This window comes from Gorilla gorilla, chromosome 7 (assembly GCF_029281585.2).
Source record: "Gorilla gorilla gorilla isolate KB3781 chromosome 7, NHGRI_mGorGor1-v2.1_pri, whole genome shotgun sequence".
Taxonomy (NCBI): Eukaryota; Metazoa; Chordata; class Mammalia; order Primates; family Hominidae; genus Gorilla; species Gorilla gorilla.
In genome coordinates, this window is record NC_073231.2 from 140,658,478 (window position 1) to 140,682,443 (window position 23,966).

The 23,966-nt window shown below is 41.9% G+C and overlaps 3 long non-coding RNA genes across 5 annotated transcripts in view; all 3 read left to right on the plus strand.

The window, feature by feature from the left end:
- Window positions 1-127: 127 nt before the first annotated feature.
- On the plus strand, window positions 128-14,443 carry LOC129524187 (uncharacterized). Of its 3 annotated transcripts, none has more exons than XR_010135053.1 (2): window positions 128-2,067; window positions 13,778-14,443. It is a non-coding gene; the product is annotated as an uncharacterized lncRNA (long non-coding RNA). The 3 variants fall into 3 exon arrangements; XR_010135052.1 differs by having other exon boundaries at window positions 137-2,063; XR_008667902.2 differs by having other exon boundaries at window positions 137-942.
- On the plus strand, window positions 5,637-10,301 carry LOC109027961 (uncharacterized). The gene is made up of 3 exons (XR_002007008.3): window positions 5,637-5,876; window positions 9,786-9,879; window positions 10,015-10,301. It is a non-coding gene; the product is annotated as an uncharacterized lncRNA (long non-coding RNA).
- A 3,067-nt stretch (window positions 14,444-17,510) lies between the features above and the next one.
- The window catches only part of LOC109028000 (uncharacterized), a 31,972-nt gene continuing 25,516 nt past the window's right edge, over window positions 17,511-23,966 (plus strand). Inside the window, exon 1 of the long non-coding RNA XR_002007055.3 lies at window positions 17,511-19,201. This is a non-coding gene — a long non-coding RNA (uncharacterized lncRNA). The remainder of the gene's footprint in view (window positions 19,202-23,966) is intronic.

Consider the following 23,966-nt stretch of genomic DNA (forward strand, 5'->3'; position numbering starts at 1 on the left):
GGCAACCCCCGCCCCTCGCTTCCCATTTCCTGTCCCCGCCCACTGTGCACGTTCTGGGGCCCTCACGTGCTCACTCACACGCACGCACGCAGGCACGCACTCTCGGGGCGCGCGCGCCCAGAGCGCTGGGGTTTGGGAGGTAATTTGGACCTCCGCCTGCCTCCCTTCCCTCGCTGCCTCCCGGAATTTGACCAATCCCGTGAGGAGGAGCCGTGGGCGGGGCGGGCTCGGCTCCCGGAGCGGCGTGAAAAATTTCCCGAGGCAGAGCGAAAAGTCTTCATGCGTTACTGAGCATGTCCGGTGCCCGAAGAGGCGCTTTGGATGCCAATGAAGCGAGGAGAGGCGGAGAAGGAACCGAGCGGGCAGTTGAGGGAAATCTCGGAGGAGGTTACCTGCGATCAAACTGGGGCTGCGTAGTGTTAGGGTCAGGCAGCGTTGAAGTGGAATCCGGATCCGCCACTCTCGCTGCGTGATATTGGGCATGCCATCAAAGCGCTCTCAACCGAACGTCTCGGGTAAAATGGGATTAGTGAAGTCTACTAAGGTAGTTGTGAGGATCAAAAGAGATAACGCGGAAAACGCCTCACCTGGCACGTTATAGATCCTAAATGCCTAGCTACCACAACCTCCATATTTTACAACTGGGAACACGGGACTCAAAGAGATTAAAAAACTAAATGACTCACTCAAGGTCAGGTAGTGGTGGAGACCCAGGCTTCAAGTTCAATACTCTTTGTCCTACGAAGCCTTCCCTTAAGCAGGGGTAACAAAACATTTCAGAAAAACCACCTTAAAGAGCATCGCTTGTGATATGTGGATCACTTGGTAGTCCCCACCTCCCTCCCATCCCCGCAAAGGTTTAGAGCTGGACATAAGGGCCTTGGTGCAACTTTTGGAGGGCAGTTGTTCAGCTTCTGAATTTGCATCTGAACGAGCAATAAGGTGGGGTGCTTTCCTCAATTCCCTTGGGGCCCCTACATTTTGGTTAAGGTGTAAACAGCAAGGAGCTCCAGGTCCTCCACGTCTCTAACTAGCTGAAGAAAGATTAACTCAATTAACCAGCATTTACCCAGCATCCATCAAGTCGTAAGGTTTTCCTAGCAGGCAAGGAGCCTGTGACCTCAGGGCTGTGCAGGCAGGCACCTTGGGATTCAGACACACTTAGACTTCCAGCCCATTCGTCTAATTTAGCTCTTAATCACTTACTGCCAGGCAGTATTTCTTGAATGTTGTAGTACTATGTAATTTCAGCTATGCTGTTAACTTTTTAAAAAAGTATGTGTCTATCTCCCTGTCTTGTAGCCCCAAACGTATACTTGATCTTGGTAAAGGATGTCACCCAGTATCTTAAATAAGCCGTGAAGTTTCCCATGTCCCAGGAATTATTCACTTGACCCTCCCGAGTTAAATGTAGTGTCTTCCAAAAAATCTTGGTGGTCTACTTCTTTGGAATACATTAGTATCTCTTCTACAGCATTTGGCAGCTACCTTGCTTTAAACACTGTTTCTAGTTTTGTGTTCTACTATTTATGCATATTATCACCTACAAAAAGTTTCTCTAACATTCATGTATGAGTTGGCTGTTCATATGGATCAATATATCACTTATTACCCAATCCTTTAAGGCTTGATTTATTTTCCTTTCCCTTCAGATTGTAAAACTCTTGAATGGCAGGAACCCTGTCTAGTTCCACATCGAATTTCCAGCCTGTTCCTCAGTAACAACACCACTCAACAACTAGCTGTTGAATGGCTGAGTGAGCTCCCTGCCTATCTTATAAAATTATTAGGGGCATACTTTATTTTTATATTTATATCTCAAAACCAGGAATTTTCTGGGAAGTTAAGAATTTCCAATAAATCTTGGACTACTCTAAAATGCACCAGAAATTACATGGTCACACTCGTGCAATGAAAGAAGGCTTTGGCAGTAGCATAAGACATTAAGCAGAAGTAGGAAATGCAGTGAGGAAGAAGTTGTAATGTTTTCAACAGCTGCCACTGTGGATCTAGGATGAGAGCTTTCCACATGTTGTTAAGAATGAGAGACAGATTACTCCAAGGTAGGTAAGTGATGTTGCTCAAAGAGGAATTTTGAAATCAAACAGCGTTTGCTTACTTTGAACTTGTACTATTTGTCCCTTTGTCTAATTTGGCACAAAAATGGAAAGCCTGGTGGTATGCTTGCATCCAGTATTGTTCCCCTCTTGATATGCAGTTTTACTCTCTCCATGTGCAAGTCCTCACCATACCTAGTCCTTTTATCCCTCGTCATACTATGGCACGAGCAAATGCCCAGTAGCATGTTCTTGAAGTTATTTGCAGTTTATCCTTATCTTTATTTGTCAGTCTTCAAGTCCCATAAAGTCTTCCTCTTAAATGGTAGTGAGAGCGATTAACTGTCCTCCATGCCCTTGGTCACTACCTTAGGGTGAGCCTTTGTATCTCTCACCTGGACTCTTACCAAAACCTCCTTCCTAACTGGTCTTTTTGCCTCATCTTAGGCCCATCTATCCCAACTTCCAACACACCCCAGACTCTATAGAGAGACTTAGAACTTACATTTTATGTTTTAGAATATAAATATTGAACATATAAGGATAAGATGTTTAAAATTGGCCTTTGGGGTCTGAAGGACCAATCTGAGGCTTTTTTGGAGGCTAAACAATGAGAACATCTTTGAATTAGTGACATTGTGAATAACAGAGAGCTAAGATGTCTCTTGGTATTTAATAGGCAATCCTCAAAAAGTTGGGTTAAAAAAAATGCCACCGTGTGTGTGTGTTTAAGTACCTTATTACTAAGAGAGAAAGAACATTCAGTTCCCATTTTAGGGGCTCTCCTGCTCCAGGATTACTGAGAGTCCTCTGGAGTGTGCATGGGCTCAGGTGAGGTTATAAGCACACCCTTGACAGAAGGGTGCTTCTATCAGGGAAGGCCAATATCTTTCCAAGAACGTAAGCTTGTGGGAGGAGGTGGTAAACGAGGAAGCAGTGGGGACATGAAGTGAGAATGCAGTACTCAGCCAGAACAGCTCAATCAGTCCTGGTGATGAACAAGGTGAATCAGCTGCACTACCCTTACGGCCTGTTAGGACTGATGTATTCAAATTAGGCAGCTGCATGCACAGTATGCACTGCACAAACCCAGGGAAGCTATTTGCATGGGAGTCTGTGAATGGCATCCTCTGGGACTGTGCAGTGCTCAACCTCTATGAACATATGTAGCAGTCCTGAGTGACATGTACATGGCCTGTCTCTGTCTACTTTGGCAATCTAAATTATCCTGATGATATCTTCGATAATAGAAATAAACATTTATGGGATATCTACCTATTGTCATCTCAAAAACTTATTTATGTACAAATTTTATATCTAAAGATTTGCGCATGTTTCAAAATGCTTATTAGACTGATGTCATTACCATTCATTTATTCTAAAAAATGACAATTGAGCTGCTAAGTTTCAGGCATGATTCAAAAGCCTGGTTCTATAAATGTATTGAGCACCAACTACAAATCTTAGAAACACCATTAACTGATTTCTTTAAAATATCAGCTTATGTTTATGTTTTCTTCAGTTTATGCCATTTTATAATATGAAGATGTCCTCTATATCCTCTTTTTTAGAGATGGAGTCTGGCTCTGTCGCCCAGGCTGGAGTGTAGTGGCACGATCTCAGCTCACTGCCACCTCCACCTCCAGGGTTCAAGCACTTCTCCTACCTCAGCCTCCTGAGTAGCTGGGATTACAGGCGCCTGCCACCATGTCTGGTTAATTTTGTATTTTTAGTAGAGATGGGGTTTCACCATGTTGGCCATGCTGGTCTCGAACTCTTGACCTCAAGTGATTTGCCTGCCTCAGCCTCCCAAAGTGCTGGTATTACAGGCATGACCCACCGTGCCTGGGCTCTAAATCCTCTTTATTTCATAGACAATCATCTATTAAAATCTGGAGATGAAATGTTATTTCATTTCAGACAATTCAATATAGTAGGATGCCTCAGTGAATATAAAGCTTTTACATAATTTTTTTCCTCCTGGCGTTATCAGAAGAGGTAACAGAAAGTTAAGTTGGCTTCGTTAGGAGTCTCCTGGGAGCCCTAGGGAAAGCTACCTTAGTAGAGTGGGTGCAAGACCCCACTTAAGAGAGTACAATTATGCTTTGAGCCCTGGATCCTTCTGTAGAGGAAAGCTGCCCTCCAACCAGAAACATCTAATTTAGATGGTTATATGAGCGAGAAATAACTGAAAATTTGTTTGTTTGTTGTTGTTATAGCAGCAAGCTTTACTCAATGAATTAATTGGAAAAGTAAATAATATGACCATATTTGCACCCCAAATTTGTGGAGCTGCTCATACTAACAATTTTAAATTCTTTTTTTTCAATAGCTTTTAGGATACAAGTCGTTTTTGGCTACATGGATGAGTTGTATAGTGATGAATTCTGAGATTTCAGTGCTCCCATCACCCAAGTAGTGTACATTGTACCTAATGTGTAGTGTTTTTATCCCTGGCTCCCCCCTCCCACCCTCCTGCTTCTGAGTCCATTATATATAAATGATATAAAGTGATATAGAGTCCATTATGTCAGTCTGTATGCCTTTGCATATTCTAATAATGTTAAACTCTTAATTTCTGAACACGCAATTAAGTGAGCCTCTGCCTCTAGTAGTCTTTACAGTTGACCCTTGAACCACCCGGTTTGAACTTCGTTGAGCTGCTATACTTGGATTTTCTTCTGCCTCTGCCATTGCTGACAGTACAACCAACCTCTCCTCTTTCTCCTCTTCCTCATCCTACTCAACATGAAGATGATGAGGATGGAGAGCTTTATGATGATCCACTTCTACTTAATGAAGAGGAAATATATTTTCTCTTCCTTACGATTTTTTTATTAACGTTATTTTCTCTAGCTTACTTTATTATAAGAACACAGTATATAATACATATAACAAACAAAATATGGGTTAATCGACTGTTTATGTTATCAGTAAGGCTTCTGGTTAACAGTAGGCTATTAGTGGTTATGTTTTTGGGGATTCAAAAGTTATGCTTGGGAGTTTTGACTGCGCATACAGGGGTTGTTCCCCTAGTTCAAAGGTCAGCTGTATTACATGGCTTCCAGGTCTTTGATGGCTGTGCTATGCATGAGTGTCACTGCTGGAAAACTGTTATGTGCAGTTCCAGAAGCTGACATACTTAGTTAAAAAAAAAAAGGGTGGGGGGGCTATTCAGGAGGAATCAATACACACATACATATGTAGAATCACACACACACTCATGTACTCACATACACACACACACACACGTACTCACACATGCTACAGAATAGTAGGATGCAGAGTTCCATCATTTGAAACTCTGGAAAAACTTTCACCATTTTTACTATTATCATTACCCACATCAACATCTTTCTCGCCGTTGTAAGTCAAGACGTTGGAAAAAGTCTGAAACAATAATCTTGACTATTCACAGTAACTCAGGAACAATGAAGGAGGAAGAATGAATGAGTTGCGCCCTGAAGATGGTGGGCTCTCCTTTATGCATGATCATCACGATCTCTCTGCAATGTCTGTCCTGTGACCTCATGAGGTGTGCAGCGTCATGCCAGACATCTGTGTTTGGATGGCCCTCTGGCTCCTCCACAATTACTGCAGAGTCAGAAGTGGAATTTCCGCCTGATGTTTTATGTCAAAATCAGTATGAAAGACTGCAGCATGTTGAGTGAGCTTTCCGTTCTCGCTGAGATGCAATGCAGGGTCCACCCTCTGCAGGCCACAATTTTGCCTGGAGGCAAAGCATTCAGTCTTTCCATTGGCCTGACAATTTGAGCCAAGCTTGAGGCCAACAGACAAAATGCACTAGCAACTAGAGAGGTGAGTTTTGTTAAATTACAATAACATCCATGCATCCAGGGGAGCTGCAAAAGTCATTCCTGTCAGATGCACTCAAAATCAACAGCCAAATTATTCCTGCCAAATGCTCTGAGGCTATTGAATAAAGTCTTGCACTATTTTAAATAGTAACTTAAAACCTCTAGTTTCATGGCTCAGTAATAATCATGATAATTCTAATCAGTATCCTCATTAGTGAATGCTAATAACTATTTATTGAGTGACCACCATGTGCAAGTGCTTTGCTAGATACTTTATGTATGCCAGATATTTAAGCTTCGTAATCGCTTTGTAAGGTAGATGTTATTATCCCGTCCTATCGCTGGAGAAGCAAATTCAGTACACATAAGCAACTTGCCCAGTGTTACCACCCACAGAGATGATTTCAGTGTACTTAAAGAATACATGGGCTAGGCATGGTAGCTCACGCCTGTAATCCCAGCACTTTGGGAGGCCAAGGCGGGAGGATTGCTTAAGCCCAGGAATTTGAGACCAGCCTGGGCAAAATGCAAAACCCTGTCTCTACAAAAAAATACAAAAACTAGTGGGCATGGTCGTGGGTGCCTGTAGTTCCCACTACATGGGAGGCTGAGGCAGGACGATCACTTGGGCCTGGGAGGTGGAGGCTGCAGTGAGCTGTGTTTACACCACTGCCCTCCAGCCTGTGCTACAGAGAGATTCAGTCTCAAAAAAAAAAAGGAATAGTCTTTGAAAAAAAATGGCTTAAGACTTAAGTATGTAAGAGCTACTTCCTAGCTCAGGGATATTTTAAACAAGCCTTTTATTAGAAAATTGTAAACATACAAAACTAGAGAGCTATACTCATCAAGCAGCTCCTATCAGGAATAATTTGGAAGTAAAGGGTTTTGAATGATTTCTACCTTATTTTTCTTGGAGGAGAGCCAAGTCCTTAATAAGAATTTCTGCAGAAGAGGAGCCTGGGGCTGAATCTTATTTATAGAGGCAAAATACTATTTTTATTTCAATCTCACATTCTTACTGTCCCCTTGAATTTTCCAATTAATGCTGAAATAGCAAATAATATGAAGACTTAATTTTGAGTCGTCTAGTCCTCATCCCTACTGCAAATCCTCAGTTTAGGTTTAAGGCAGGTTTATGCTGAGTCACATAATAGTCTCCTCCCTTGTTATAATCCACAGCAAGACTGCAGGGGTTCTTCATATTGTGGAACAGGCCTAAGTCAACTTATGTTTAGCAAATAATTGATTTAAACTGAGGTTGATTCAGTGGTATGCTGTAGCATGCTCATAGTGGCTCACAAGAGCTAATTGTACATGTCTCTTTCTAATTTTACATTTGATGACATGACACTGGTGACTTGAAATTGGCCACGGTGAGAGTATTTATACCATGGAAATTGACAGATGTACAAATCAGGGCTTCTGTTCCTCCAGAGAGGCAGTTGTTAAATATTTATCAGCACATTACTGGGTAGATTCTATTATTTGCTCAAAAGTATCTGCTGTCCTTCACTGTGGGTCTACTCCCCACTACTCTTCCCTGTGAGACTAGTATATTTTTCACCCATCAGAAGTCCATCTTCGAGGGATAAAAGACTACAAATATGGTGCAGTGTATACCGCTTGGGTGATGGGTGCACCAAAATCTCACAAATCACCACTAAAGAACTGACTCATGTAACCAAGCACCACCTGTACCCCAATAACCTACGGGAAAATTTAAAAAAATAATAAAGTGCATAGAAGGAAAAAAGAAAAAAAGTTCATCCTGACCACATGTCTTGCCTTGGTCAATGGAATGTAGCCAGAAGTACATATGCCATTTCCAAGTAGAGGAATACGTGTCTTTTTTTTTTTTTTTTTTTTTACTTTTTACTTTGCCCCAAGCCAACATGTCCCAGATAATGTCTGCTTCTTCAGTCTAAGTCCTAAAAAAGATGACATGTTACAAAATGACAGCCAACCTGTAAAGGACATGGACATATGCAAGGAATAAATCTTTCTTATTATAAGATTTTTGGATGTGTTTGTTGTTACTCCATCATGACTTAGGCTAAGCTAATTAATACAGCAATTAAGACTTATCACTGAGTTGCTGCCATAGCAGGAAACCTAAATTATGTCGCATGAATTCTGAGGCTTGGGAGTGGGGAGCAAAAAATAACATTGTTGGATGGAAAAATGGCAACCTGTGTTATCTAGTGGCAAGGTATTAGGTAAAACTGTCACCTTTAATCCCTAGGAAGACAGATAATGCTCTAAATGAGTTTATGGCTTTAGGCAAAGTTGTGAAACGGAATGTTACTCTCATGCCTAAGTTGCTGTGGGCTGCACGTAGTGAAATGATATGAAAGTTGAGCTCAGGTAGGAATTGTCCATCTCGGGGAGATCAAAGGGAGTAGAAAGGGTCCAGAAATTTCAGAACTCAGAGGACTAGAGGGTGTAATTGATTTTGATTTCCAAACAACAAAAGATAAAACTGGAAATGTCTTTAAGTGACAAAGACTGACTAAAATTGAGCCTTGTGGCAAGGACCAATCAAAGGTATTGTTCCTCTATTAAAACCTCTCAACTGATTACAGTGGCACCAATTAAATCCTTCCAATTGGACAAAATGACTTAGGGAAAAGAGATTCTAAGTGTAGTTCTTTCATTGGAGCCAGATAAATTTAAGTTACCTGCAATTAAGTCTAGAGGGAAAGTTGCAACTAGGAAAGAATTATGGATGTGGCCATTGGCACATGAGGCTGTTTGGAATCAAATAGATAAGAATGTGAGAAAGTTATATTGCCAAAAGAGTCACCGGCTCATACTAAAATAGATTATAACTGTTTGAGACTTGAAATGACCTTTGGATTTCCAACTTTCTGTGGGAAGAAGACAGAGAAGCCTGGCCAGCTTCCAAAGAGGACATATTGTCCTTTACAAAAAATGCTTTAGGAGAACAATTGAAAAGGAAAAACCTCCCGGAGGACAGTGCCAAGCACCATGCAGAACAATAGATCGAGTGTTATTGTTTTAGGTCCAGAATTAAGTCCTAATCAAAGAATGTTTCCAGTCTCGGTGGAAGGTAGTCTGCAACTTCTGCCCAAGGGACTTTCAGAATTGCCATGGACAGGTGACTTCTGCGTTCCTCTTCTCCTCTCACTTTCTGAATGGGAGTGTTTGTTTTAGGTATCCTGTTTCACCATGATACATTGGGCATATGAGGGGCAGATAACTTGTCTTTTTGATCCATAGGTTTTGCTCTCAAGAGAATGAACATCTGGGCCTGGTGTAGAGAACTCCATGAGCTCATGGAATTCAAGCCTGATGCTGTAACCGAATGGAATCTTTAGGTTATTTTTCTTGAGTAGGGTTGCCAGATTTTGTAAATTAAAATATAGGATTCGTAGTTACAATGGAATTTCAGATAAACAATGAAAAAATTTTAGTATATCTTACTGTGCAATATTTTCCACTCATAGATGGGAATTGAACAATGAGGACACGTGGACACAGGAAGGGGAACATCACACTCTGGGGACTGTTGTGGGGTGGGGGGATGGGGGAGGGATAGCATTAGGAGATCTACCTAATGCTAAATGATGAGTTAATGGGTGCAGCACACCAGCATGGCACATGTATACATATGTAACTAACCTGCACATTGTGCACATGTACCCTAAAACTTAAAATATAATAATAATAAAAAAAAGAAAAAAAAATATTTTGGGCATACTTAACCTAAAAAATTACCCATTGTTGATCTGGAATTTAAATTTAGCTGGGCATCCTGTATTTAATCTGGCATCCTTATGGGAAAAATAGATGTATTTTGCTTACCAATAGAGGAAAGTGGAGACTCATGATGCAGAATTCTGGTAGATTGCACTATTTATCCAAAACTTTGTTTCTCTTCTTTTCTTAGGGCCTGCCTGGTGGCCCTCCCTGTGAGAAGGTATTCTTCCTGCTCCATTGACATCAGGCTTATTAGCCATGTTTCTGGATTTGGTCCATTTTATGTGAGTGAAAATGATAATTGCTGCTTCCAGATAAAAACTTTAAGTGCCATCCTCTGATTCTGACATTTCTCGTGTGCCTCTACCACGATTCTCGTGTGCCACAGCTCAAGGTTGTTCCTTTGGTCTTGATTCTAGCATAAAGAGAACATGGAGCAGGGCTGCAGCTGATCTTCAAAGGGCATGAGCACAAGCCAGAGAGAAGCCGTTATTGTTGTAAGCCCTGAAGATTTGGGGGATATTATTGCAACATAACTCAGCCCAAGCTGACTAATACAACAAGTTTCTATGTATACATGGAGATGTATGTAATCTTAGCCTCAAAAAAAAAAAAAAAGAAAAAAAGAGTATCTGAAAATCCCAGGATACTCGGGGCTCATGGTGCATAGTCAATGAAATGAATAGCTCTCTTTCTTCATCCTTCCCTCTCCAATCTTTCCTTTTCATTCTCCTTCATCTCATTCTCCTTCTTCTCTCTGTGATTTACAAAGCTGGTCATGGAAAAAAAACATAGGAGTCAGAAGGCTTCGATTCTAGGTTCATATGTATGAGATTTTTTGGAAAAAACTCATACTCTCAAGGAGTCTCAGTTCCGTCATCTTGAAGTGGGGATAATAACACCCTCTTTACTTATTCTGCTGGGTTCTTTTGTAGATCACATGAAAGAGAGGTTATGGAAATCCTTTATATATGTTTTGAAAATTCTATCCAGTTGCTGCGGCCTGAATGTTTGTGTTCTTCAAAATTTATATGTTGAAACCTAATCACTGATGTGATGGTGTTTGAAGGTAAGGCTGTTAGAAGGTGATTGGCACAAACCCCTCATAAGAGAAGCCCCAAAGAGAGCTAGCTTGCCTGTTTCACCATGTGAGGACATGGTGAGAAGAAGCCATGTAAGAATCAGGAAACAGGTCCTCACCAGGCATGGAATCTGTCAGCACCTTGATCTCGGACTTACCAGCCTCCAAACTAGTGACAAATAAATTACTGTTCACTAGCTGCCCAATTAATGGTATTTTATTATGATAGACTGAACTGACTAGGACACCAGTTATATGATGAAAATACCCTGCTACTATTACTACTGCTAGTACTTCCTATATTTGCTCATATTTTTGGAGGTCTTATTATGTTCCAAGTATGGTTCTAAGTGCTTTTCATCAGTAACTCTTGTAAGAGCCTATTTTAAATTTAGCAAAGGCAACAAAATACTTTCCCTGGTTTAGTGAGGAGTATTAACTAGTTGGGGGTATAAACATAACATGGTTTTGTTTTTCCAATAGTTGCTACTACTCTTGTTCTCCATAGCAACTTTGGTTTCAATTCCATAACTTTCCTGTTGTTTCTGGTCAAAGGAACAGTTGCCTCTAGTTCCTCTGTCTATTTTAATATTTTGGCCCTCTCCATTCCTGTCAGGACAGGTGGAACTCGTGGCATAGGAAGTTCAAGTGGCAGAGGGGGCCCAGTCTGTACTTGTCTCTACTCCCCCAGAGGAGGAAAGAAAGCAAGACAGATGCTCCCTCACGTGGATGTCCATGGTATAGTTGCTGTCCTCCCCTTGGGTGGCCATGACTGCTATTCCTGTCCACTGAGCTTCGTGAGGGTTGGGGTGCCTCCCTTACCAGGAGCAGACTCTGGGGTCCCCCAGCAGGAGGCACCGTGTGTATTCCTCTGTGGGCCTTGTATGGTCTTCCTTCCCCTTCTGCTGTATGGGTCCCTAGGGATGCCATTGCTCCAAAAATACTTGCTTTCCCAAGCTCTTCAACTCCAGGGCTCAAAATCCCTTGGGGATCCCCTTCCTGTAGGTCTTGAGAATTGCAACTTGGGGGCAGTCCTGACCTGGTCATCGTCCTCCTCACCACCTCACTGTGCCATCTCCTCACCTCATTCTCCAACCCCCAAAAGATGACCACTGATGACCAGTCTCCAGGTCAGTGGAGAACGTGTGTGGAGAAGTGCAGGAGGGGTGACAAAGCATCCCCAAACCTTACAAGTTCTTTCCTTGATTTTGGAGAAGAAATCCACTGGGTAGTGCCCACCACCCCCTCACACAGCTCCAGCTAGAAGTAATGATTTACTCCCTCCCTACACTCCTCTTATTTTGTCTTTGAGGGTGGGGGTGCTGGTTTTGCTGAAATGAGTCTGCTCAGTCAGGCTTGTGAGAGTGGGAGGGCAGGGGGCAAAGGCAGGAAGGGAAGCAACCAGGCCTTTCTCTGCCTGTTCTCTGAACTCAGAGTATGGGGTACTAAGGACCTGGGTTCTCTGCTGAGGGCCCAAAGAGGAAACAACAAGATCCACTTGGTACCTAATACCCTGTCACACAGAGGTACAACATCTCCAGCTTGAGGTGGTGTCCTGTGAGTGATAGCAGCTCCAGGATGCTGCATTTACTACTGAGGAAAAGTAGAATGAGCCCCAGCGTTGGGGGAGCGATCTGGAAACTGCCCTCCTATTTGCTCCCATAATATCCTGCAGGTTCTATGATACAGGTAGTTAGAGCTACTCACTAGACTGCCTGTCTTCCCCTCCACTGCAGGACATGCCTGTATTTTGTCCTCATCTGTTGCTGTAGTTTGGATGTGTTATTTTTTTTTTCCTTTGCATGAGTTTCCATGCAGAACACATGTTGGAATTTAACTGCCAATGTAATGGGTGTTGGGAGGTGGGGCCTTTATCCAAACTTTAATTAGGTCATTAAGATGATTAGTGTCCTTCTCTGGAGAGACTGGATTAGGTCTCTTGGGAATGAATTAGTTCTCGTGAAAGCTGGTTGTTATAAAGTGAGGCTGCCTCTCGTGTTTGGTGTCTTTGTACGCTTCTGCTTCCCCTTCCTTCTGCTTTCCACCGGGAGTCAAGACAGCACCAAGTCCTCACCAGATGGGCTGCTGGATCTTGTACTTCCAAGCCTACATGACTGTAAGCTCCATAAACCTCTTTTTATTCCTTGTAAATTACCCCGTCTTAGGTATTCAACAGAATTGAATTGCTTAGGTAGCAACACAAAACAGATGAAGACATCTGTATTCCCAGGACCTGGGACAGCACCTGGTATATGCAACCTACTCAGCAAATGTTCTCTAGAATCTTTAGAGATTTGGGAATATGAAGGAAAAAAAAACTAGAAAAATGGGGTGGCAGATATATTCCAGATAAAAAATATTTCAGGTGAATTCTACAAATCAGGGTGGGTTTCAGACAACTGTGAATCATGAGTATACTTGTTGGGGGAAAATTCACATAGCAAAGACAGCTACTTCTTGCGGTACCCACTGAGGGACTGGGGCAAGGGCAATGAGAGGCATAAGCTGACTACAGATAGTTAACCCTGACATTTTCAACTTTAAAACAGTTTCATTTCCTGTTTGAAAACTTTGAGGGTCTTTTTCTGAACAACATTTTTTTTTATTATACTTGAAGTTTTAGGGTACATGTGCACAATGTGCAGGTTAGTTACATATGTATACATGTGCCACGTTGGTGTGCTGCACCCATTAACTCGTCATTTAACATTAGGTATATCTCCTAATGCTATCCCTCCCCCCCTCCCCCCACCCCACAACAGGCCCTGGTGTGTGATGTTCCCCTTCCTGTGTCCAAGTGTTCTCATTGCTCAATTCCCACCTATGAGTGAGAACATGAGGTGTGTGGTTTTTTGTCCTTGCTATAGTTTGCTGAGAATGATGGTTAAAATAGCAAAGACTTGGAACCAAGCCAAATGTCCAACAATGATAGACTAGATTAAGAAAATGTGGCACATATACACCATGGAATACTATGCAGCCATAAAAAATGATGAGTTCATGTCCTTTGTAGGGACATGGATGAAGCTGGAAACTTTTTTTTAACAGAAGGGGCAGACATCAATTTTTTAAAAATTTCAATCTCTATGTTTTGTTTTTAGGAACATTTCTCAGAGGTTTTTCATCATGGATATTTGAAAATGCTGATGTAAAGAGACACATCTCAATTTCAATGCTGTCACAGCCATGTTGTCCTTCTTTGGAGAGTCTTCGAACTAGAGTAAGCCATGGAAGCTTGATAATATACAATGTGGTTGCCTATGATGACTCACTGACCTGTCCAGATTTGTAATCTGCACATTTTAATGTAAATTGAGTAGTTGATTTAAAGACATAAATTATTTTAAAAACCAGTAGACTATATTACAACAACAACAACAACAACAACAACGACAACCTAGGATTTCAGCATTTTCAAACTTCAAAGAATACTGAAAACTGGCTTAGACTCTTGTTCTGGGGATGCTCAGCTATGCAGAGGAGATGCTGAGATTTCTGGCAGCCATCTTGTCTACTACATAGTTAGACCTTATATGGAGAATGAAGCCAAGGAAAACCAAGAAAGACACAATCCTGATAGATGTCTAGGAGTCCCCAGACCCAATGTAAATGGAGCCAAATTAAGACAAGCAGAGCAGAGAGATCAGAGGGAGACATCCCTGATAATTCCACTGGAAGTCCAAATCCAGCCATGCTTGAAGTTATTGCATCCCTGCTTTTCCCATTTTCCCAGTTTTCTGAGAAATAAATTCCCCTTTCCTCTCTTGGTTCTGACTTTAACTAGTTTGATTTCTGATTTAATCACCTGTAACTAAAAACATTCTCTGTAATAAACTGCATCATGAGTTTATTGGCAGGATAAATTGAGATTATATACATAAAGCATTTCTTTGCGCATAGTAAGTGTTCAATAAATAGACTTTAAAAAATAAAATCTATTATAATCTGAGAGTAGCTCTTGTAACTAACATAGGTCAGACAGCACATGAGAAGTAGCCAAGATTTCACAGTTTAAAAGTTCAATACTTATAATTTCAGCAAACAGAAAGGATCTGGGATGGAGCCAATATGATGTGGTGGATAGAACTTGGATCATAGAGTCAGATAGACTCGAGTTTGAAGTCCAGCTCTGCCACTTTGCCATCTGAATGACAATGAGAAAATTGCAAGCAATTCTGAGGCTTTGTTCCCTCATCTTATAAAATGGGGATAATAGTGATAGTGGCAGGAGGCAGTCAAATGCCTAGGAAAATAGGGGCAGGTCCCTGGTGAAACTGGACCTTCAAGCCAAAGAGAATTTAAAGCCTGAAAGCCAAGCTACAAGTCTCAGATAAATCCACGGACTGGATTGAGATCCTCTCTTCCTATTTGGTGTGCTTTCCTCTGGTTGATCCCCACCCTTCACCTATTTTACATATACGTACCCTTCCCTAATTTGTTATTTGCACTGTCATGCCCATCCTTGAGTGGTGCCTTTTTTCAGCCTTTTTTTGCATACTCACAAACCAATCAGCATGCACTCCCCCATTCTGAGCTCATAAAAACCCCAGACTCAACCACACTTGGAGGACCTCCTGCCTTCAGGTGGGTGAGACTCCCCAACTTTGGGTAGGGGGAGGCCAACTCAGGTCCCCCTCTCTGCTGACAGCTGTTTCATCACTCAATAAAACTCTTCATCTTGCTCACCCAACAGCTGTTAGCATAACCTCATTCTTCCTGGGTGTGGGACAAGAACTCAGGACCCACCAAATGTTGAATGTGAACAGAGCTGTAACCCTGTAGCACTCCCCTCCTGCTCACCAAGCAATGGGAGAGGGAGCTGCTGGGTGCCACATGCCCCAGTTTGTTGGGACAGGACTGAAAGAACTGTTAACATGCTGTAATACCCCCTTAGGGGCTTTGGGGTAGCTGGCATCCGAGTTTTTCGGTTGCCACCATGTTCCCTTCGTCCAGATGCTGGTGCCGAAGGTGGGAGCAGGTCAAGACATGCCCGGCCCACCCACAGGGTGGAGTGCAGGCCAAACACAGCTGCCAGGTCAAGTGGTGGAGTACCTCTTGCGGTGAGCCCAGAGCCAAGCGTGGCACTGGGCAGGGGCATCGCTGGCTGCAGAGGTCACCAACTGGTGAAGTGACACCCAAAAAATCCTGCATCAATAGTACCTTCTTGTAATAATTAAAATAATCAAGAATGTAGCATTATTCCTGGCAAATAGACTTTCAGCAAATGCTGGCTGCCTCTCTCCTCCAGTATCTGCCACCTCTACAGGGTGGCCCCTTTTACAGGTTAGAATTTTATTTGTCAAAGCAAAGCACAAGGTTTACTGCCCCAAAGTATCTTCCCTTATGATGCTTCTGAAGGTGTGGTAAGGCTGTTGAAGAGTTGTAAAGAGGGGTTTATTGTTTTATATCCAAAATGCTTTCTAATGAATATTTTATGATTTTTCTCACTGTTTGATAATTTTGTAGGATTCAAACAAGTGAGGAAACTTGATTTGTTTTGGAGAAAAAAAGAGAGAGAATCACTATAACTAATAACAGAGCCCATCTGTTCTGGGTACCAGAGAGCCCCGGTAGGTGACCCCATCCCTGACTGCAGCATTAAGTCCTGAGTCATCTATCCCAATCAGCTCGTAGCATTCTTCTTAATGTCTCCTATTGTTTAAGCATGGTCATTTGCCTAAATCGATACAATAAGACTAAATTAAAGGATATATACTTCAGTATTTTACATGCTTCAGGTAAAGATTTCTCACCCTTGCTGACATGAACATGGAGCACAAAGCTTTAAGACCACGGATTTTTTAGCTGCTGTCTTGGCACTATGAGGGGACCCAGTCTTAGGATGAAGCCAGGTGCTGAGGACAGCAGAGCACAGGAATGGAAAGAACTCATGTCTATGATAACATCTTTGAACTGATAATTATACTGCACCTGGATGCCTCTTACCTCTGGAATTAATGTTATGTGAGGCAATCGATTTCCTTATTCTTATGAAAACCAGTTTCTGTGAAACTGATCAGTATCAAGCGTGAAGCATGCTTCATGAAGCAGCATCAGACAGTAGAAAATACCAGGGCAGCTGCAGGTCACAGCCCTGAAATCTGGCCACGGGGTTCATATCCTGCTTCCACTTGTGCTAGCTGTGTGGCCTTGGGGAACATACTCAACCTCTGGCGGCTTCAGTTTCTGCATCTGAAAAACAATGATAATAATAGAGTTCCTCACAGGATAAATGTGCGTAACACACATAATGTAGTGCCTGGCCCATGGTAAGTCTCAATAAAATCTGACTTGTAATTATGGTTCCCTCTAGGTGTGAAGATCATCTCAGGATCCACAGATTGATTTGAAAGTGGATTCCCAGTCCTCTTCCTTTCTGTCATTGACTCTGTGTCTCTTTATTACTTTGGGTTTTTCTCACTTTTCCTTTCCTGATCTTCCTCCTCTCATTCCTTTAACTAGCCATAATTGGGATTGATTTATAGCTTTACTTGTTGTATTTTAAAATATGTAATTTTACATTTTCTCTTTTTAATTTAAGAAGTCAAAGAATGGAACATTTTATATTTCCTTCAATAAAAAAGAACCTTTTTATTTGATTTTTATATATATCCCCATTAAATTTCATCTGCTTGGCTTTGGTCCAGTGTTCCACCCTGTCAGAATCATTTTCCATCTTGACACTGTCAGTTATTGGCTTTGCCATCCTTCCTGGCTTTATTTCATCTGCCTTTTAAACCTTCACCAAGTTCTTGACAAAACCTGCAATTAAGGACGGCTCTATCAGTTAGCAGGTGAGGTGTATGTGCTGGAAAACTCTAAATCAATGCTCCTCAAACTCCGGTGACCATAAGAATCACCTGGAGAGCTTGTTAAAGCACAGATTTGTGGGCCCCTCACCTGAGATTCTGATTCAGTGGGTCTGGAGGGGGGACTTTGCATTTCTAATAAGCTCCCAAGTGATGCTGAATAGGGCTGCCACAAATAGTAGGGGCTCAGTCAAGTTAGTATAATAGGATTTTTTTTTCCTCTTATGTTGAAGTCCATAGGCAGGTAGTCCAGCCTAGTACCAAGGTTTCAGAACCTAGGATTTTCCCCCTCTCCTTCCTGCCTTAAATGGCATTTGGTTTCCTACTCATGTTTCAGAATGTTTGCTTGAGCTACAGCCATCATGTCCACATTCAAACCAGTAAGAAAGAGGAAGGGGGAAAGGATGTCTTCTCTCTTTTTAAGGACATATCTCAGAAGTTGTATGTGACACTCCACTTATATCTTCTTAGCTAAAACTTCCTCACAAATCACACTAGCTGCAAAGAAATCTGGAAAATATAGTTTTTATTTGGGGTGTCATATGCCCAGCTAAAAATCAAGGTTTTATGGTCAAGGCAGAAGAGAATGCACTTCTGACATTACTGATTTTTAATGTTACAGCAAACCTTTCCCAACTCTCCAGCCAGAGGTTTGCAATCTAAAACCTGCAATGGGCTAGGAAATCACAATAAAATTCTGAATTTCAAATTCTGATCACCCCTCTACAGGTAAGTATTATTTCTTTCATTTCTGTGTTCAAGAAATTGAGTCTCAGAGAGCTTCAGTGACTTTCCTGAGATCTCTCGGTAACTAAATGCCCCAACCAAGATTTAAACTCAACCCTGCCAAAGCCCAGGCTTCTAATGCGTCATTCTACATCACAGGAATCCCACATGTGTTTGCAGGATGAGCCTTGAATCAACCAACTACTGTTGCATAACCACAAAACTCTGAGACCTAGACACTTATTTTACTACCATGTCTATGAGTCAACTGGAGACCAGCTGCTCTAGGCTGGGCTGGACTGGACTCCTCCAAGCCACAGCTGGGTCTGAGTCTGCTCCATGGTTCTCCATCTTCCTCAGACTTGTGGGCCTACCAGGGTAGAGCCTTCTCATGCCAAAAGCAGAGAAGCACATCTCACTGCTGCTTGTAGTGGGTCTGCTTCCATTCCCTTGACTGAAGGAAGTCACATGGCCAAGACAAAAGCTAGGCAGTACAGTCCTCCAGGAGGGAGTAAATATTTCTGAATATGTTCTTATTTACCCCAAGTCCCTATGCAGATGCATTGGAATGGGAAGAGCCCCAGACTGAGAATTAGAAGTCCCTAGTTCTAGTCCCAGACCTGCCATGAATGACTTATGTGGCCTTGGACAAAATACTAGCCCCTTCTGGGCCTCATGTTTGTTCTAGAGATCTCTAAGCCATACACAGGCTTTAACTTAAGAAGCTATGGCATGAAAAAACAAATAATTGCCTCTTAAAATTCTAATCTCCTCTGAATGTAGCTTAGTCTTTATGCAAAAATAAACACACACACTAGAGTCACTTCAAAACCACTGGGCTAATAATGTTCATGATTCTGTTAATGACCAAACTGGAGCACAGTGCAGCTGGTCCTGCTGGTCACAGGAAGGCCCCAGAAAGAAATGAAGCCATCAAGAAGCCATTGATGCTGTGACCTTCTGTTGCAGGCTGCTCCTCTACTTAGACAGGTGAGATTTAATTTTGGTGATTTATGATAATGCCTCTAAGTGCACGGGTAAACATGTCATGGTTTATTTTGCAGAATTAATGAAGTCTGATTAATCTCCCGATCCCCAGCAGATTCTGCTCTGAGAAATGGAGCGAGACTGCCAGGCTTTTGTGCAAATTATGATGGGAGGATTGATAGCATGAGAATCATCTGAAATCCACACAATCTGACCTTTTTAATCCCATGGATCCTTTAGTTGGATTCGTTGCCATCATACTGGATGACTGCTGGCCAGGGAGAGACCCTTCTATGAACACAGTGTGCAATACCACAATTGCAGCTAAAGTTAATCAAGCTAGTTCCGTGCATCAGGTACTTCACATGGTCCTTTATCCCAAGGATTGAAAAAAGCACACACTTTTGACTTGGATGGATAGCAGTTCAAATCCTAGTCCCACAATTTAGAAGCTGTTTGATCTTGGATGTATAGTGCAGGCACTGTTGGTGTCCCTCTGTGTACATTCAACCCTGTGTCTTCTCTGTCCATCTGTGTCCTACACCATGGACAGTTTCAGCATGTTGCCTTTTCATATTTTGGTAGGAGAGATAAATATATAAGCAACAAGTTATATTGGAAATAAAACCCATGGGCGACTCTAAGCTGCAGATGGGAAAACTCAGTTTATCCACAACACTGGGGTTAAATCCTTCTTACTAAGAATTGGAGGCCAGGCATGGTGGCTCATGCCTGTAACCCCACCCCTTTGGGAGGCTGAGGCAGGTGGATCACTTGAGCTCAGGAGTTAGAGACCAGCCTGGGTAACAGTGAAACCTCATCTCTACACACACACACACACACACACACACACACACACACACACACACACACACACACACACACAGTTAGCCAGGCATGGTGGCATGTGCCTGTAGTCCCAGCTACTTGGGGACTGAGGTGGGAGTATTGCTTGAGCCTGGGAGGTCGAGGCTACAGGGAGCTCTAATGGGGCCGTTGCACTCTGGCCTGGGCAACAGAGTGAGATACTGTCTTGAAGAAAAAAAAAAAAAAAGAATTGGAGATGGTAAAGATTCACAGCCGAATTTAGGGCTTTTGTGAGTTGAAATACACAAACAAGGTGGGATAGATTGTGCTGCAGCAAAAGGAGTGCTGTGATAGCCATCAGGAATCTGGATTTGAGTCTTGATTCTGCTGACTACAAAATATGTGACTGGGGGCAGTTACAAAACTTTTGGAATCTTGGTTTCCTCATCTGTAAAGTGGGAATGATAATGCCTGCCCTGCCTGTTGCACAGAACTTCTTGTGGACATCCCGGAGATAAAAGCTGTCAATGATTAGTAACTCCATTTTACAGATGAAGAAACCGAAGACAAAAATGTAGGCGGTGGAACAGAGACCTAGATCTCGTAGTTTTTTTCCTACTTCACATTTTACCACTGTTTTTCCCACTCACTGCTCCAACCACACTAACTTTTTGTCCTTCCCTTGAATCAAACAAGCTCATTTTCACCTCAGGGCCTTTGCTGTTTCCTCTTTCTAGAATGTTCTTCCCCTATGTCTTCATGCCCTTTGAGGAGGGATTGGCCTTCCTTTCTTAATATGCAGGAGTCAGTACAAACATCTCTTCCTCATAGAGGTCTTCCACAGACCCCCATTCAAGGTGATCTCTCTCCTAGGCTCGCTTTTGCATACCATCCTGTTATATTTTTGCTCTATCACTTCCTGAGATTATCACATTTATGTATTGACTTATTAATCATCTCCCACTACTCTCTCTCCTTGAGAAAAGATCCTGAATATCTAATTTTCTGTTACATTATCAGTGCCAAGAACAGGACTTGGTATATTGTGAGCACACAGTACATATTTTTTTGAATGAACAAATTAGCATGTATAGACTTATTTTTAATGACTATAATATGTTGCATGAACATACCATCATTCATTTAACCAGAGCTTTAGAGATGGATACTCAATTTTTCTTTTCTGCTTTTACTTATTTTTATTTTCAAATTATTTTGCTACAGCAAACAAATGAGTATAATGTGTGTATACTTACTTGATTTTATCCATAGAGCATATTCTTAGCAGTGGGATTGCTGGATCAAAGGGCATGTACATTTACAAATTGTGATACGTATTGTCAACTTCTGCTATAAAATATTTTCATCAGTTTATGCTCCCATCATCTGTGTATGGCACCACCAGCTTGGGGTTCCCTCTAAGTCCCCACTAATAACACATTATTGCTGAGAAGCCTTTGCTGCCTTTCAACTTGCTCTCCAAGTGTTTCATCTACTTTACTTATTACCCAGTGAAAGGCTGTGTGTGCAGCAGCTCTGCTGTGTTTCTCTGAGATCTAAGTGCTTTGGATGGTATTCTCCTCTCATTTAATTTGCATTCTCTAGACTGCTGTGGCAAAAGAAGGGACATTTAAAATATATGTTAGTGTCTGTAAAGATTAGATTATTGTTCAGTAATTATGCATTCTCCTCCCCCTACCCTGTGTCAGGAAAGTACTTTCTATACTCCCTAACTTTGGCCTTGGCCTCGTGATTAGTTTTGGCCAGTAGAATGTTCACAGAGGTGATATGAGTGGAAGATTCAAATATGCTAGTATTGTTAGGCTTGCTCTCGTGCCCTTGTTTTTTTTTTTTTTGCCGTGAGAATAACATGCCTTATTTATCTAAATCAGCTGGATCAGATGAACTCCAGCTGTCATGTAGATGACACCAAAATTTTTGTTCTTATTTGTTACACAGCAAAAGCTGACTGATACAAAGTCCAAAATGAAACTAGAGCTCACATTTTGCAGCGCTTGGCACTTTCTATGTTAAATATTAAATATTTCCTAGGGCAGTGGTAGGAGAGGAATATTTGAACCTATTGACATTCATCTTTGTGTGAGTTTAATTGAGTCTTGAAGAAAGTATAGGGCTAAATGAGTCCTAGGTGAGGACTCATAGCAGGAGGAAAGGTGTAGAAGAAGGACTGTGCAAGGCCTCTCTTAGGACTAGTGAGCAGACTAAAATATAGGCTACATGTCAAAGAGTATTGTAGGAGCTAAGGTTTCAGTTAGGAAATAAAGAATTTGAAGAAGTTAGAGATAGCTTTTATTCTTTAGCTACTGTTTCCAGCAAAGAAATATAAACTGCAAGGGAACCCTGGATGCCAATTATGTATCAATTATACCATAAATCATTCACATTCCGAGGTCAACTACATAATGAAAACAGGTAAGAGCCTAAGAATAGTCTGGCTGCGCCAAATAGAACAGGCTGGTGGGCAGCTTTATTCGTACTTGTATTATTTCCATTTAGAACATCATTATTAATTAAACTGTATTTAATGTAGTACCAGCCCACACTTTTGCTTCTTAAATATTGTATGACTATGGCTTTGTCTTCACAGAAAACAGACATCAATTGCAGTACTCAAAAGTTATTCTGAACGTAGCCTCATATTTATCCACTTTTTGATAGCACATTTTTTTTTTTTTTAGACAGGGTCTTGCTCTGTCACCCAGGTTGGAGTGTAGTGGTACAGTCATGGCTCACTGCAGCCTCCACTTCCCAGGCTCAAGCGATCCTCCCACCTCAGCCTCACAAGTAGCTGGGACTACAGGTGTGTGCCACCCGGGCTGACTAATTAAAAAAATTTGTTTTTGTAGAGATGGGGTGTCACATGTTGCCCAGGCTGGTGTTGAACTCCTGGGCTCAAGCAATCATCCCACCTCAGACTCCCAAAATTATGGGTTACAGGTGTGAGTCATTTTGCCCAGTTGAATAAAATTTTAAACAATTATTTTGTGAGTAGTTTTTGATATTTAATCAAATCAATTGTGGTAATATTCATTCGTCCATTTTTAAATATTTAGCATCATGAGAAGTCATATAGATGCGAGTCTGAATTCCAAGTTCATCACTTACTCGTTATGTGCCCTTGAGCAAGTTATTTTACCTGGATAAGATTGTTTCTTCATCTGGAAAAGAGGGTGAATAAAATCCACCCCATAAGATTGCTGTAATGATTAAATTAGTCAGTGTGTATTGAGCTGTATTAGTCCATTTTCACGATGCTGATAAAGATATACCCCAGGCTGGGTAACTTATAAAGAAAAAGAGGTTTAATGGACTCACAGTTCCTCGTGGCTGGGGAGGCCTCACAATTGTGGCAGGTGAAAGGCACATCTTATATGGTAGCACACAAGAGAGGATGACAGCCAAGCTAAAGGGGAAACCCGTTATAAAAATATCTGATCTCATGAGACTTATTTACTACCACAAAAACAGTATGGGGGAAACCACACCCATGATTCGATTATCATCCACCGGGTCCCTCACACAACACATGAGAATTATGGGAGTCTCAATTCAAGATGAGATTCAGGTGGGGACACATCAAAACCATATCAGGAGCACATAGCATTGTCCCTGGCCTAAGGTAGGCTCAGTAAATACCATCTCCTGCCATGCAGTTAAACATTTATTGAGAAGCATGAAGGGCTATGAGTTAGGTGTCATGCTGGGCACAGTGAAGGAAGGAAACAGAATGTTTGTCCTCAAAAATTTCAAAGGCCAGAGACAAACCAGCCAGGGCTGACTTACAAACATAAGGAGGGAAGTGAGGGATAAGGCCTCAGTGTAGCAGTCCCTGCTTTTTTGTCTGTCTGTTGTAGAGGGAAGTACGTAAGTAGTAGTCATGATTCAATCACACAGCCACATGCTTGGATGCCAGGTTCTTAAAACCCCACCATCGTGACTA